This window comes from Ambystoma mexicanum, chromosome 3p, assembly GCF_040938575.1.
Source record: "Ambystoma mexicanum isolate Mex_15411 chromosome 3p, UKY_AmexF1_1, whole genome shotgun sequence".
NCBI classification, from domain to species: Eukaryota; Metazoa; Chordata; class Amphibia; order Caudata; family Ambystomatidae; genus Ambystoma; species Ambystoma mexicanum.
In genome coordinates, this window is record NC_090925.1 from 317,226,108 (window position 1) to 317,241,411 (window position 15,304).

The window sequence follows — 15,304 nt, forward strand, 5'->3', positions numbered from 1 at the left end:
TTTATGTGGGGTTGGAGATTAATTGCATCTAAACCGTCAACCAGGGAGTGTGTCATGGGGTTGGTGGGGATGTCAAGCCATATGTTGAAGTCACCAAGGAGGGAGAGGTTGGGATGGTTTAGTTGGAGGTTGGCGATGGAATCGCAAAGGTTGTTTCCGAATTGTCTATCATAGCCAGTGGGGCCTGTAGATTATTAGGAAGCTGTGTGGGAGCGATGGGGAGAGGGAAAGTTTAACGAGGAGAGATTCGCAGGAAGGGATGGAGCGTTGGTTGTCTATGATTGAGGCGCGGAAGAGAGATTTGAGGACGAATGCTACCCCTCCTCCTCTGGACGGACGGTTCAGTGGGAAGAGGGAGTAGTCAGGGGGAAAGGCTTCACTAGCGATCGGGCCGAAGTCATCGGAGAACCAGGTTTCAGTGATGAAAACTAGGTCAGGTTTGACAGAGGCGAGGAGGTCATAGATGCAATGTCTGTTTTTTGCTACGGAACGGGCGTTAAATAGGATACAGTTCGCATCGGCAGGCAAGGTAGGTCTCGGTGGTGGAGCGGGTTGGGGCGGTGGAGAAGAGAGTGGAGTGGGGGGGTAAGGTGGGTGATGCTAGAAGGGAATAGTGGGCGGGCGGAAAAAGTGGCAGGTTTTGAGCGGGGCTGGGTGGCTGGGTGTGATAGGATGATTGAGTTTGGGAAGGGGGATTTGGGGAAGAGGTGTGGGCGGTTGGGAGTTTCAGTTGCAGTTGATGAGAAATCGAGGGAGAGGGGTTTCAGGAGGGGAGAGGCCATGGAGGAAGGCGGAGATTGCGGGAGAGAGGTGGTGGGTCGAGACTGGGGAGGCGAGGAGTGCTGAGAGATTGAGGGGGACCAGCGTTTCCTCTTTAGTTTCTTTGCTGCGACTGTTGTGTGGGAGAGGGTGGGGAGGTCAGAGGGGGAGAGTGAAGCAGCTTTGGTTTGTGCTAGGGCTAGCCACGCAGTTTTTAGGGAGGGGAAAGAGTGCGGTCAGGGGGGAAGGTGGTAGGGGTATGAGGGCAAGGCTGTTGGTGGGTGATTTCGGGGTGGGGTGTGCCAGGTCTGATAGTGAGGGGAGGAGGTATGGGCAATGCTGGCGGGTCGGTGGTGGGGTTCAGGGGATGAGTGGTCTTAGGGTGAGTGGTTCGCCATCGTGCTCCTCTGGCTTGGTGTTTGGAGAGGGGAGTGGAAGCGAGTGTGGAGGAGGGTGGGGTGATTTGGGACGGAGGGGGCGGGAGTGAAGGCAGAACAGAGAGTGGGGGTGGTCCACAGGGCTCATTTCTGAGAGACTCTGGTGGGGTGGGTGCGCTCATGATTGGTGCGGACTTTAAGGTTGATTTAGGAGGGTTTCCTGATTGTAGTTCTAGGATCGGGGGTGTCACACCTCTAGGCACACTTCTAGGTTCAACAGGTCAGAGACGATATTTAGACTATTTGATGCTCTCTAGATGCAATATGCCGGCAGTGATGATATTAGTTTAATAGGTACATTTCTGAGTTCACCTGTATACAGAGGGAACACTTTCTAAGATTACCGAGGGGCTAATGGGCACACTTTAATGGAACTTTCCAGACGGGCTATTGGGCGTGTCTCTAAATTCAACTTTATAGGTTGGCTATTGGTACCGTTTCTAAATTCACGGAGAGGGCGTTGGGCACATTCCTAATGTAAATGCGGTTAGGAATATTTCTAAGTTCAGCTTTCTCGGAGTGGTTGTTGGTCACAACATCTGCATGCAGTTGGGTACACTATTAAATGCAATTGGGTGCACTACTAAATGCAATTGGGTGCACTACTAAATGCAATTAGGTGTACTTCTAAAATCAACTTTTCTCAGAAAGGCTATTGGGCGCAATTCTAGAATACAATTGGGTCACAGCTTCTAAGTGCAATTGGGTACACTTCTAGATGCAATTGGGAACACTTCTAATGCAAATGGTCACAGCTTCTAATGCAATTGGGTTCACTTCTAAGTTCAACTTTCTCAGAGAGGCTATTGGGCGCAATTTCTAAATGCTATTGGGAACACTTTAGCTGCAGCTTTTCAGATAGGCTGTTGGGCGCTACTTCTAAATGCAATTCGGTACACTTCTAAATGTAAATGGTCACAGCTTCTAACTGAAACTGGGTACACTTCTAAGTTCAAGTTTTCTCCGAGAGGATGTTGGGCGCAACTTCTAGAATGCAATTGGGTACACTTCTAAATTCAACTTTTTCTCAGAGAGGCTATTGGGCGCAACTTCTAAATGCAATTGGGTACACTTCAAAATTCAACTTTCTCAAAGAGGCTATTGGGCGCAACTTCTAAATGCAATATGGTACACTTCTAATGCAAATGGTCAGAGTTTCTACATGCAAATGGGTACTCTTCTAAGTTCAAGTTTTCTCAGAGAGGATGTTGGGCGCAACTTCTAGAATGGAATTGGGTACACTTCTAAATTCAACTTTTCTCAGAGAGGCTATTGGGCGTAACTTCTAAATGCAATTGGGTACTTCTAATGCAAATGGTGGCAGCTTCTACATGCAAATGGGTACTCTTCTAAGTTCGACTTTTCTCAGAGAGGCTATTGGGCGCAACTTCTAAATGCAATTGGGTACACGTCTAAATGCAGTTGGTCACAGCTTCTAAATGCAATTGGGTGCACTTCTGAATGCAGTTGGTCACGGCTTCTAAATGCAGTTGGTCACAGCTTCTAAATGCAATTGGGTACACTTCTAAATTCAACTTTCTCAGAGAGGCTATTGGGCGCTACTTCTAACTGCAATTGGGTACACTTCTAATGCAAACGGTCACTTTCTCAGAGAGGCTATTGGGCGCAACTTCTAAGTGCAATAGGGTACACTTCTAATGCAGAAGGTCACAGCTTCTACATGCAAATGGGTACTCTTCTAAGTTCAAGTTTTCTTAGAGAGGATGTTGGGTGCAACTTCTAGATGCAATTGGGTACACTTCTAAATACAACTTTTCTCAGAGAGGCTATTGGGCGCAACTTCTAAACGCAATTGGGTACACTTCTAATGCAAATGGTCACAGCTTTCTCAGAGAGGCTATTGGGCGCAACTTCTAAGTGCAATTGGGTACTCTTCTAAATGCAGTTGGTCACCGTTTCTAAATGCAATTGGGTACACTTCTAAATGCAGTTGGTCATAGCTTCTAAATGCAATTGGGTACACTTCTAAATTCAACTTTCTCAGAGAGGCTATTGGGCGCAACTTCTAAATGCCATTTGGTACACTTCTAAATTCAACTTTCTCAGAGAAGCTATTGGGCGCAACTTCTAAATGCAATTGGGTACACTTCTAAATTCAACTTTCTCAGAGAGACTATTGGGCGCCACTTCTAAATGGAATTGGGTACACTTCTAATGCAAAGGGTTACGGCCTCTAAAAGAAATCGGGTACACTTCTAAGTTCAGGTTTTCTCAGAGAGGCTATTGGGCGCAACTTCTTAGTGCAATTGGGTACACTTCTAATGCAGATGGTCACAGCTTCTACATGCAAATGGGTACTCTTCTAAGTTCAACTTTTCTCAGAGAGGCTATTGGGTGCAACTTCTAAATGCAATTGGGTACTCTTCTAAATGCAGTTGGTCACAGCTTCTAAATGCAATTGGGTACTCTTCTAAATGCAGTTCGTCACAGCTTCTAAATGCAATTGGGTACACTTCTAAATTCAACTTTCTCAGAGAGGCTATTGGGCGCAACTTCTAAGTGCAATTGGGTACTCTTCTAAATGCAGTTGGTCACAGATTCTAAATGCAATTGGGTACACTTCTAAATTCAAGTTTCTCAGAGAGGCTATTGGGCGTTACTTCTAAATGCAATTGGGTACACTTCTAATACAAAGGGTCAGGGCTGCTAAATGAAATTGGGTACACTTCTAAGTTCAGGTTTTCTCCGAGAGGATGTTGGGCGCAACTTCTAGAATGCAATTGGGTACACTTCTAATACAAAGGGTCAGGGCTGCTAAATGAAATTGGGTACACTTCTAAGTTCAGGTTTTCTCCGAGAGGCTATTGGGCGCAACTTCTAGATGCAATTGGGTACACTTCTAATGCATATGGACACAGCTTCTAAGTGTTCACAGAGGGGCTACTGGGCGTACCTCTAGATTCAGCAGTGAGGCTACTGGGCACATTTTTAAATGCAGCTTTCACATGTATAGGGTGGAGTTTCCAAATGCAAATATACTACAGATATAATTAATTTACACAGGTGATGCTTTGTTAGATGATTGGTAGGGTAGTATGGCGTGAAGTAATTGCTTCAATCCCTGCCTTTACCACACTTACTTATTGTTGGCTTCTTGCTTCTCCTGCTGATACCTGCGGATACATCTCGATGCCGTCTCTGTAGGGGCCGTCCTTTGCCTCGGGTCCTTAGCCGAAGGGGCTGCCGGGCAGAGGGCTGCCCAGGGGAACTAGCAATGAAGGGGATCTTCTAGGCGGGACCAATCAGTCGAGGGTGGGCTGGTCGGGAGGCGGGAGGCAGGAGAGCACGGAAGAGGGGGCAGGGAGGGAATGGGTGGAGACCAAGGCACCGAGGAGCCTGAAACAACGATGGAGGGCCACCGGATGGGCTGCGGCCAGATGTAGGGGCAACACACACTCACTGGTCTCACCGGAATGCGGGGCCTGGGGCTGGCGGATTGCGCTTTTGGTGCAGGGGCACCCAAATGCTAATTAAATTCGAGCACAAACGGGGCAAACTCACCCGGAGAGTGCAGCAGGACAAAGGAGAACACGGGTGTTGTGGCGGTGACCTGGGTTTGCACACCGGGACTAGGGACCAATCAGGGCACAGAGGCGGGTCGGGAGGTGGGATTGGAGAGCACCAGGAAGCGGGAGGGAGCGCGGGTTGTAGGCGGTGGAATGCGGGGCCTGGGGCTGGCGGATTGCGCTTTTGGTGCAGGGGCACCCAAAATCTAATTAAATTCGAGCACAAACGGGGCAAACACACCCGGAGAGTGCAGCAGGACAAAGGAGAACACGGGTGTTGTGGCGGTGACCTGGGTTAGCACGCCGGGACTAGGGTCCAATCAGGGCACAGAGGCGGGTCGGGAGGTGGGATTGGAGAGCACCAGGAAGCGGGAGGGAGCGCGGGTTGTAGGCGGTGGAATGCGGGGCCTGGGGCTGGCGGATTGCGCTTTTGGTGCAGGGGCACCCAAAATCTAATTAAAATCGAGCACAAACGGGGCAAACTCACCCGGAGAGTTGCTTGATCCTAAAATGGCCTCCCCACTCTATCCCTACTGTCTGGGCCGAGGCCCGGGGTGGCCTTCCAACGCTGAAACGGTCCATTGTGTTAGTCTTCGACGGTCAGTTCTTCTGTCTTTACCGGCGTGGTGTTTCGGAGGTCGGTGAAAGGATAGAAAGAAATACTATTGCTAATTGTAAATAGTCAATGGCTTTTAAGCCGAAAGGAACTCTGCAATACGAGTCCCTCTAGAATGGCAAAAAAAAAAAAAAAAAAAAACCTGAGGGATCTTTTTTGCCGGCAAAAAAAAAATTCGATGATTTTTTTCGCAAAAAGTACTGGAAAAAAAAAACGTCGAACAATGAACATAGAAACTTTTTGGGAAATAATACAGTGTCTAAGATATTAAAGGCACTCCCTGAAGTTCAATACATGACTTGTATTCAGTTTCAAGCAAGGCCCGTAAATAGTGGTTTATGGTGCACAGTTGTAGTCTGTTCAATGCTCAAAGTCCCAAAGAAAAGAAGGACCACAAAGGGAGTGCTTCCCAAAATGCTGTAGGAATTTCAGATTGAATAGGAGCCATGCCCACACTATACTATGAACAGACTAAAGAATCTGATTTCACCAACCAATTTTAAGGCAGGAATGAGATCCCCAACAACAATGCACAATCGGATAGCAGACCTTTACCCTGCGAGTGGCAGGTAATCTCTGAAAATGGAAGGAAGGGGGAGAAAGTTTAGACTCCTTTCTCCTTGGTGTGGAAATAGAAAAGTGGTGGAAAGGGCGATCTTAGAAGTGCTTTCCATGACTAAGGATATTGATTTGTAATAAATAGCTGACTGGGCCTATTTCTTAAACAAGGACAGGATGTAGAAAACCAAATTACCTCCGGTAATGTTCTTTCTGATGGATGTTCCTCCCACGGATTCCTCATCTTAAATATTCTTTCCTGACATTAGAAGATATCAGAAACTTTTCTCCAAGCAGAGGGTGCTGTGGGGCTCAGCGTAGGTGGGGGTGGGAGTGTGGGGAGGAGGGGGAGATCTTCGACGCAGACAGTTTTGGGTTGGTTCAGACGCCACGTCGATATAAATAGCACGCAAGGTGCCCCTGTTCGAGAGATAGAGAGACACCTTAAAGGAGAAGACCGTAGGAGTGAGCATCTTGGAGGGAGGGGCAGGCGATGAGTAATCCGTGGGAGGACCATCATTCAGTAATAACATTACCGGAGGCAAGACATTTGTTGTTCTAAAAGATTGTGTCCTCCCACAGATTCCTCATTTTAGATGTACTCCCATATCAGGAAACTATTTAGGACAAGCGAACTACACAACAATCACGTAATGATATGTTGAAGCAAAATGTCTGTGATAAGTTAAACTACCTTAGGCAGAAACTAAGGGCGTACCCACAGCAGAGAGAATTGATTTTTTAGACTTTACAATAACAGTAAAAGTGCTTAAAGTCTGTCCTTTTCACAAACCAACCGATAGGAATGCTCTGCTCAGGTTTGAGAGTTGCCATCCTAGACACACACGCGAAAGGTTGCCCTTTGGACAATTTTTGCGTTTGAAACTAAATAGTACATTAAATAGTACTTTTCTTAAAGAAGCAGAGGAATTAAAATCTAAACTGCATGAGTGAAAGTATCCTAAGAGAATAGTGGAACTAGCTTTTAGGAGGTCCAAGAACAGAGAAGCCTACTGGAATATCGCCCTAAGCCAGCTGCTAATAATGGCATTGTCTTTGTGAGTACTTTTTGCTCAAGAACTAACCAAATGAAGTTAGTTAAGAATTGGCATATCTTAATAGGTGGAGAATGTCCATTGAATATGCCTATATGTGCATATAAGAGAGCACCAAACCTCCAAGAACTACTAGCAAGAAACGATATATCCCTGAAAAAAATAAAAAAATAAAAAGTGTCACAGAATCGTGGGGACTCCCTTCATTAACAGGACACTCACCGTGCGGCCAATGCACCAATTGCAAATTTACTCAACGAACGAAAGAAGTGGATTTAGGATTAACTAGACCATGGGTCCAAAAACAATTTACAAATTGTAATTCTGCCAATGTGGTATATGCCATCTGGTGTAAGTGCCCCAAGTTATATATAGGGATGACAGAATGAAAAATTAAACTTCGTATTAGCGAACACAAAAGTTGCATTAAAAAGAAAAATCTTACAGCACCTTTGGTTGCCCATTTTATTGTGATGGGTCACAGTGCAGAGGATCTAAAGTGGACCGTTTTTATGGCAACTTGAATTCACAGGGGATGCTAATTCTCGCAAACATTTTCTTAGAAAGATAAGCCATTGCTCTTTAACTAAATCCTTCGAATTAGGATTGAATGAACAAGTCAATTAGAAGCATAATGCTTAAACCTTCTTCCTTATCTAGAGTCAGGTCTTGTGGGACCTTTTAGCCCTCTCTTTTCCCAGAATATTTACCAGCCTTAATTCAGTAGGAGATAGGGTCCTATACAGCCTATACAGCACAGTTGAATGGATTCCTTATATATACAAACACACTAGATCTGTATTCATATTAGGAAGGTTCGAGGTTGTAGTACATAATTTACCTTTCCCCTTGTAGATCCAGATGGGGGCATCTTCCGTGCTTTGCCATCAGAATATACAGTCTTTACTTTCTCCCATGTATCTCTTTATTCTGCCATTAAGCGTGAGCAAGTTACACTCCAAATTAGATCCCCATGATAAATCGATGGTTGAGGCGTGTGACTGGCACACGTGACACGCGACTTTTTACATATCCAGACATAGACACGATGCGGGAGCGATCACGTGATTTGACGGGACGCTCTGAGACTTAGTATAACATCCGGGCCGAGACGCGTACATTTACAACAGAAGTAGGTTTGTCCAGGAGGGAAGCAAATCATACTTTTACGCGTAGGAAGACAAAGACGTGGTTAGCAACGGCTTTTGCTCGATCCACGTATGCTTGGGATGGTTAGACCACGTTGAGGTTGTATGAACGTCTGTAAATAACACGGCTCTAGCATTCCGTCATTTGTAATTGCCGGTTTTTGCAATTTCAGTGAAACGTGTTGCGAGTGGATAACAAGTATTGGCACAAACTTGTGTGACAACAGCACAGGCTGGCTAAACAGTCAAGAGTCAGTAACATATGAAATTACACTAACGGTATGAACGGTCCGCATTATATTTTATCACTTATTTGAGTGTTCTTTGGCCAGTTGGAAGAGTAACCTCACTGGACAAACATAACCAAGAGACATTGTCTATTCTAAATAGCATCTGGATTTGAATATTGGAGTTGGATCTGTCTGTTTCACCTGATTCCAAGTGCTCGTGTTTTAGAGCTTTTTGAAGATAACGTGATTTAAAATAACATTGACCGACTTTAACTTGATTAAAGCACTTAGGCGGTTTGAGTCCTAGGATTCACTTGTGCCAAGATGATTGTTTGACTTAATGGACTATTTCTATATGATTTTTCTTACTTTTCTTATCTTTCTTTTCTCTCCACTCTATTCCCCAGTGTGGCCAGTGTGTTCCATCGTCTACAAAAAAGACGCTTCCCCTGTTACCAATTTACAGTGAATTCTTGTGGCTAGTGGTAAGTTTTACTGAGGTCAATGATAGCGTAGGTAAATGGACAGCATATAGCATTCTATGAGTTTTCTGATGACTGTTCTGGTATTTCTTTCTTTCTCTCTCTATGTACCTTTGTTTCTTGGTGGTCCACTCCACATCAAGGTTTGAAGTAGTGTAATGGGAAACAGCTCCAGACAGCCCACTTAACTACTGATGTTGGTCGATAGCAAACTATTGAAATAGAAGATGTGTTGACAGGGCACTTTGGTCTCCTGATGAAGTTCTAGAAGTGATGCTAATTAACCTATGAACGAAACATGGTGGGTTGTGTAAAGCACCATAAATAGTGGTGGTGCCAGATAATTAATTAAGTTGTTGTGTTCACCCTAGTAGCATATATACGGGGTAGAAAATCACTTAGACTCATATAAGACTATTTTTGGAATAACTCCTGATGAAAGGATTCCAGGATGCTACCTACCAATGCTTTGTTTTGCACATTATTAGGGATAGCATCTGTCACAAATTGTATTTGATTAGATTTGTATAGGCAGTGTAGTTTTTCTGGGGTGTTAAAGGTGCATTTACATGGTTAACTTTTTTTGTATTGTTGGTTTTTAAGAAATGTGCACAAGATTTTACACACTTTGTGATGAAGGTTTATGAATAATTGTTTTTTGATACACTGATAAATTGATTAAGATTTTTTCATCATCTTGTGACTCAGTACCTATTTGGTCCATGGACCGGGTCCTGTATGAAATTACAAAGGTGACATAGGAGAGACGGCTGGATTCCAAAGTTATATATTGTCTATAATGTTGGTGTTGGAGTAGAATCCAGGCGTCAATAAGCCACTCCACTTATCTCTTGTTGTTAGATATTGTACCCTGAATGTCACCAGATCTTTGTAAAAGATTGTGAAGGTTGACAAGGCCTGCAATTTGCTTACCCTATGTGCTGAAGATAGTGCTACCAAGAAGGCAGTTTTCCACGTGAGGAGCCTCAATGGGTACAAATGCATTGGCTCACAGTGTGAAGCCATAAGAATGTCCACACCAAATTCAAATCCCACATGGTCACCACAAAAGGAGTCAGGGAAAAGGTTTGCTGGACCTTTTAAACATTTTCTTTAAGGGGATCATGAATTACGATCCCTGCTTGGGTGTGTGCTTAAGGGACAGCACTGCCAGATAGCCTTTGACAGTGGCCTCCTGGAGACTTTGTTTTGTTAGGTGTAAAAGGAATTACAACACCGTAGAAATGCCGCGCAAAAAGCGCTCAACATTATCATGGTTTGTGCACCAGCTGCAACAAAATTTTTTTCTAAAGGCAGCAGTACAGAGCCTTTGCTACTTCCCTCCCAGCCGAAAGCAACACCTTCATTTAATATTCATTAGGTCACAATCCGTGTACTCATAAGCCAGGTGGGCATGTTGAGCGCATTTATGCTCGGGTGAAGGACCATGCCTCTCCTGCGATAGAAGGTCTGGTCTCTGGGAATGACACCGTGGAGGACAGATGGCCATGTCCAGACGGTCAGGGTACCAGGTCCCGTTGGCCCAATCTGGGGCAATTGGGATCATTGTTGCTCCGTACCTCTTCAACCTCCTGATCACTTGAAGGATGCCAGGAATCGGTGGGAATGCTTACTGAAGTTGGAAATCCCAAGATCACACTTACTGTTCACACTAAATCCAAACAAGTCCAACTGGTAGGGTTCCCAAAAGGATAAACATCTCCATAAGGACTTCCTGGCACAGCTATTCGCGGGAGCCCACTCTTGTGTTCTACATCCTAGCTAGGTGAATCACTGACAGGGTGATGTTCTCCAATACCCAAAACCAGAGCTGCATCACCTCTCTGCAAAGGGGAAGCGAGCATACAATGCCTCTCTTGCTCATGTAATGCATGGTCACTGTGTTGTCCATCATGACTGTTTTCCCCTGTATGGAGGGCAAGGCTATCAGCGCGAATCTGCCCCCCTCGACAGCAACAGGTATATATGTAATTTTGACTCTGCCTGGGACCATAGTCCTCTCACCATCAGTTGGTCCCGAGGAGCACCCCAGCCTTTCAGCAACCCCTCCATCTCCATGGTTGCTTCCAGCCATGGTTGTCAAAACGGTTCTCCCGTCATCACATTCTCCCTGGGAGTCCACCACAAGAGATCCTGCGCGACTTTAGGACTGGCTTTAAGTTGATCATGCTACCCAAAAACTGTAGTAAACATTGAGATCAGGGGGGCCCCACTGGAGCAATCTCATTTTCAACCAGGCCTCTGGCACTAGAAAAATGCAGGATGCCATGAGACCGAGCAACCATAGGCAGATATTGGGCGTTTTGAAATCTGGTTGGATGTGCAGAGACCCCTCTTGGAGTGGTGGGAGGAATACGGGGGTGAGCAGTAGGAAGTGCTGCTAGAGGGAGAGTCCAGAACCACTCCAATGAAATTTAGCAATTGGGAGGGTGTAACTTGAGACTTCTTGAAGTTCAGGGTGAAGCATAGTCTATGAAGGAGGTAGCAGGTGCGATCTAGATGGTCCAGAACTTGATTCAGCGACTGCACAATGATCAGCCAATGGTCCAGGTAGGGAAACATGTGAATTACCCCCTTCCTGAGGCTGGCTGCTACTACATCCTACAGCTTGGAGAAAACCCTTGGTGTGGAGGGGAGCCCGAAAGGCAAAACCTGGAACTGTCAATGGGCATCACCTATGACGAACCTATGGTACTTTTCTGTGCTTAGATGGATTGGCACATGAAAGTAAGCATCCTTGAGATCGAGTGACCTTAACCAATCCTTCATCTCCAGGGCCGGGAGGATCTGCAAGAGTGTTACCATTTTGAACTTGTCCTTCCCCAAGGAACTTCATGCATCTCAGGTTCCAAGATGGGCCGCAGACATCTGTCCTTTGGGAGACAAAAAATAAAGAGTACCACACCCTCTTCCTTTCCTCTACGGTGCTGGGCCTACGATACCCTTCGCCAGAAGAGAAGCAACATCTTTCTGAAGCAATGTGTCTGGAACAGAGGGAGGCCTGATGGAAGGGGTGGTAAGGCTGGTGGGCGTCTTATAAAAAACAGGCAGTATCCTTGAGAGACTACCTGGCATGCCCATAAGTCTCTGGTAATATTAGGACGCAATGGTTTTGCAGCTGGAGCCTTACTGGAAGCCACTGAGGCTGGGGAGAAGACAGAGCGGGCTGTCATACCACTGCAACCTAAGATTTTGAAGCAGCCTTGGAAGCCTGGAACTTCTCCAGGCTTTTTTGGGCCAAACACGTGGGACCCATCAAAGAGCATGTGAAGCAGTTTTGTCTACACATCTTATGCAAAACCAGATTTGGTCAGCCAGTCAAATCTTAAAGTAACTCCCAGCTACAGTCCTTCCGACACAATCAGCTGTGCTTGATGGGAGGGCTTGACACATTGCCTCCTTGCCATCGTCCATGATATTCATGTACCTATATTTCATCTCCCCTTTTGGGATATGCCGATATAATAGATGGCATTGAGAGCTCGAATCCTGGCCGAAGCTGTAACTGCTCCCAGGCTCCTAGGCCCTGCTGGCTTTTTTTGCGTGGTGGTTAGACAGTCTCATTATAAAAAGGAGGAAACTGGCAGGCAGCTTTTTTGAAGACATGTATAATTTTTTTATGTAAATCTTCCTACTTTTGCACCCAAGCAGTCTTTGAAAAAAAGCACACCTGTCAGGCGAGGAATCTGTGGACAAATGCCTTTTTCTGCTCTTCAAGGACGAAGATGAACGTCGGGAGTTGCTCCTTGAGTGAGATCTCTTCTGGAGAATTGTAGACCGTTCTTTCACCCTCTGTGGCAATTTTTCCATTGTGCAGTCTTTGCCCATGTCGGATCGATACTTCGATGGTGTCATACTGGGAAAACTTGACATTGAGCGTCTGAGTGCCAATTCAGATGCCGCCTCCTTTGAAGCTTTAGATGTCATGCTCTGGGATGAGACACAATCAGCCACGACATGGTTGGCACCAAGGCGCCACAGACAAATTGAGACTGTCGGTCAGGTTCATTTTGGGGTCACAATCACATTTTTTAAACCCAGAAGGTTTCAGAGTCGACAGTCAATGATTTTGTAAAGATTCTGTCAAGTGTGTCAGTGAAGTTTTCGGAGGTGTCGAAGACGTGTGTTCCCGTGAATTGTGCTGGGCAAAAAGGAACCGAGGTAACTGGCCGCCATGCATGCCATTTATATTGATGTCCCGTCCTGACCTGAAAGACGTCAGCGCAGAAGATCCGACACCAAGCCACACTGCACCCTCTGCTGGGAAAAACATTTCAGAGATCTGCTAACGGCAGGAACTAATATCCAAGATCAGGAATCCATGGGTGGCCACAATCAATTAGAAAGGGCCATTTCAGAATGCTGGTTCATAGAAAAGTGGGTTTAGGGCAGGGACCTGTTTGTGGGTCTCTTTCTTCCCCCATGGTGCCAAGTGCCCAGAGAGCCTGAGCAACATTGGCATGAGTATTTCTTCCATCTTTGTCATCAAGTGCCCAGCCCCAAGGGCCAACAAAACGAGAGCCAGAAAGCACTTGTCTGTAGTAGAAGATGGAGTCTGGAGGAAGTCTGAAGTCCCTCAGCTGTGCTAGGACAAAGCAGAAACAGAACCATGCCATTTGGAAAATTGAAAAACATTCTTAATACTCAAGAGGGAGCCAAACAGACCAAGTCAACAGTGTGAGAGCTAAAGGATGGATTCATACAATTCACTTCAGTTCTAGAGCAACTGGCGGTAGAGATTTTAAACCAGGTAAATCATATCGGGAACTGAATCAAACCCAAACAGACAGAAAAATTAACTAACAGAACTTTGGACGGTAACTAATTACCTTCTAAGTATCGGAACAAATGACAACTTGTATAAATGCAATCTGTATCTAGCGGCATCATTTTTAAAGAGTTTTCCACATGCTTTTTCTTTCACAGTATTCAAAGGAAGGTCTTATCCGGCTAATGGTCAAACAAATCTTTCAGTCACACAAAACCATCTGATGCAACCTCAGGGCCTCCAACATTCTTAACTTTTGGGTCAAGAAAAAGGTTTACTGGCGTATGATTTAACAAATATATTGCGAGCACAGATCTACCCACCGTGGGTATTGAAGACCCCATGAAATGTTTTCATGGATGATTCCAGCATCCCACGAGCCTGAAGACCCAAGTCAGCCTTTAAGAAATTAGCATTCATACAAGGGGTACGGACTAGTGTAAGCTAAACCAAGGCTGGTGAAATCTAGACAGGCAGAAGTGACATTGCACAGCCTTCGATGTACTGTTTAAGTGCTGCACAACCAAAGAAATGTCTAAAAAGTATTAATATACAAGATCAGATTTGTTTGTCGGGCCAACCAGTCTTACACCCCAAAAGCTTTTGTAAGCAGGCATTTACAATAGGTACCCTATAAATAAAATCAGAAGACTATGCCAGAGTTCTTACTTTGAAATGTTTGCTTGAACAGTAGATCCGATCCTCGGAAACCAAGGTGGGTCTGGAGGAGCAGAGTTAGTTTCAGAGGGCACAGAACAATGTCCTCCTGGAAAGAAAAAAGCAGAAGGGCAGAGTAAGTAACAGCAGGGAGCAATTGGTATGCACAATACAAAGTATATTGAGGGTTACATGCTTGCAAGGCCACTTTAAAGTGCTTAACAAGTGGCAGGACAAACATCCTGTATTTACCTGAAAAACAGCAAAATTAACAGTGGGCTTTCTAGAGAGAATCAAGGTATTCAAAACCAAAATGTCTACTATTTGCGTAACACTGTGGGAAGAGTATTTCACAATAATGTTAAGGTCCGAGGGAAGCAGAGTCTTTCAAATGTCCCAGCACAGTTTCTTTGCTAGCAAGAAGTTGGATCAATCAATCCTCCTAAACCGAATCTGTGCCCCTTCCTTTTTGGGGTCCAGGAAAAGACATCTCATGTTTAGAATCAATGGCAATGACATTATTTGTTTGTTCTGACAGCCAGAGCAAAACATGACCTATTCAAATTCAAGAAAGGAAATGATAGTGGATAAGAGGCTGATAGGAAGACACAGGGGCTGGGGGCGGTGATGGCCGATTTCACCCCCTCTCCAGATCCTTGGGGAAGAAACATACAGGGGTGGTGTAAGGCCAGGGGAGCCGATAGAAGAAAAGACAGCAGAAGACAGAGACACTCCTTAAATGGAGAGTGGGAATTCGCAAATCGGAGGAGAGTGCAGTAAAGAATTTAAAGATGAGAGTAAGGGGTAATGTGCGTGTGTATATATTATGGGCCCGATTCACAGAAGCATTTTGTAATGGCTCAATACCTTCGAAAAGGTCTCTGTGAATAAGGCACTGTATATCATACTTTACTTACCGTGATCGTATTTCTGATGCTTGTATCTGCTTAGATTCATATTCTTTGCATATGCCGACATCTAGCGGTAGGTGCGTAGTATTCCACAACTTGTTTTCGAAGTTCAAAAAGGGATGTCGACCGGGCGTG

The 15,304-nt window shown here is 45.2% G+C and overlaps 1 protein-coding gene across 2 annotated transcripts in view; it reads right to left on the reverse strand.

The window, feature by feature from the left end:
* DNAJC5 (DnaJ heat shock protein family (Hsp40) member C5) overlaps positions 1 to 15,304 on the reverse strand; it is a 427,552-nt gene that overhangs the window by 208,078 nt on the left and 204,170 nt on the right. For both annotated transcript variants that reach the window (XM_069650857.1, XM_069650859.1), the window contains one exon: positions 14,271 to 14,367. The gene's annotated coding sequence lies outside the window, so the exon portion shown is untranslated. The remainder of the gene's footprint in view (positions 1 to 14,270; positions 14,368 to 15,304) is intronic.